Source organism: Microcebus murinus, chromosome 2 (genome assembly GCF_040939455.1).
Source record: "Microcebus murinus isolate Inina chromosome 2, M.murinus_Inina_mat1.0, whole genome shotgun sequence".
NCBI classification, from domain to species: domain Eukaryota; kingdom Metazoa; phylum Chordata; class Mammalia; order Primates; family Cheirogaleidae; genus Microcebus; species Microcebus murinus.
In genome coordinates this window covers 7,763,180-7,764,768 of record NC_134105.1, presented here as the reverse complement: position 1 = coordinate 7,764,768, position 1,589 = coordinate 7,763,180, and the positions used below count along the sequence as shown (strand labels likewise).

The 1,589-nt window shown below is 42.4% G+C and overlaps 1 pseudogene; it reads right to left on the bottom strand.

Annotated features, from left to right (window-relative positions):
- Positions 1-1,074: 1,074 nt before the first annotated feature.
- LOC105870431 (non-histone chromosomal protein HMG-14 pseudogene) lies at positions 1,075-1,362 on the bottom strand (annotated as a pseudogene).
- Positions 1,363-1,589: the final 227 nt, after the last annotated feature.

The following is a 1,589-nucleotide window of genomic DNA, read 5'->3' as shown; positions in this document are numbered from 1 at the left end:
AGTACCAGTATCTTCTTCTTCTTCTTCTTTTTTTTTTTTTTTGAAACAGAGTCTCGCTTTGTTGCCCAGGCTAGAGTGAGTGCTGTAGCATCAGCCTAGCTCATAGCAACCTCAGTCTCCTGCGCTGAAGCAATCTCCTACTGCCTCAGCCTCCCGAGTAGCTGGGACTACAGGTATGTGCCACCATGCCCGGCTAATTTTTTTTGTATATTTATATTTTAATCGATCAATTAATTTCTTTCTATTTGTAGTAGAGTTGGGGTCTTGCTCTCAGGCTGGGTTCAAACTCCTGACCTCGAACAATCAGCCCGCCTGGGCCTCCCAGAGTGCTAGGATTACAGGCGTGAGCCACCGTGCCCGGCCAGTATCTTCTAATGTTCATAAGCTAATACATAAGTAACCACCAATTCACAGTTTCTTATCATATATACTACATACTCAAATTTTCGATCTTTCACAGCACATTAGCAAAGTTATTCAGAAAACAGGACTACCATGGCCAAAGATGTTACAGAATATACGTGATTCTGACAGAGATAACCATGATCAAGGAGTGGTTTTCTTTAGGAAACAAGTCTACTAAAAAACAACATGGGAATACAAGTAATTTAAAGTGTCCAAGACATTAAATGCAGGCCTAGGATTCCATATTGCAATTTAGTATGCTTTATATTATAGGATATAAAAACTAACCCCATCTATGGAATGCGAAGCTGACACCCAAGACAGTCAAAGCCTCCCATAATTCAATATCCCACACTATTTTCTGGTTGTACCAAAAAATAAACAACCAGCGAATGATTTCACCTCTTAAAAAAAAGCATTTACACTTAAAAAAATGGGATGAGGTGGGATTCCCTCCTTCTTAAAAATGTTTCTAGAGCTACTAAAAAACTTGTATTTACAAAATAGTTGCTTCTAGTGTTGATACATTCAGGCACAAAAATTAAAAAAAAAAAAAAAAGAAAAAAATTTAAAAGAGAAAAAAAATAAAATAAAATAGTTGCTAAAAACATTCCTTTGGCTTGTACAAGAAGGGAGACAGGGACCACTGATAAGACATGCTATATGATATTAATCAGACTTGACTTCTTTCTCTCCTGCTTCTTCAGAGGCTGGACTCTCCTCAGTTTTAGTTTCTCCATTTTCTGCAGGTAAATCTTCTTTAGTTTCTTGATTAGCCACTTCAGCCTGTTTTCCCTTTTGGTTACACTTTTTTGTCTGAAGATTTATCCTTTGCTGCTACCTTTTTGGGCTTTGTTTCCACTTTCGCAGGAGCAGGTTTAACTGACAGCCGCGCAGATCTCCTTTGGGCTCTTCCTTCCCCACACCTTCAGCCCAGCTGACCTTCCTCTTAGGCATCTTGGTGGTGGGGAGGGTACGTGGGTACCTGCAGGCCTAGGCTCACCCAGAGCCTTCGCCAAGCTGGGCTGCCTGGCCTCTGCTATGGCTCCCACCTCCAGAGCTGCTGAGACCCACCACGGGGGAGGTGGGAGAACCAGATGAAACCGATTGGGAGCCTGCCTCCTCACCCTGAGTCCCCCAGCCACAGGCTCTCCCTCCCCATGGCTAAGGGTCACCTTTACTTT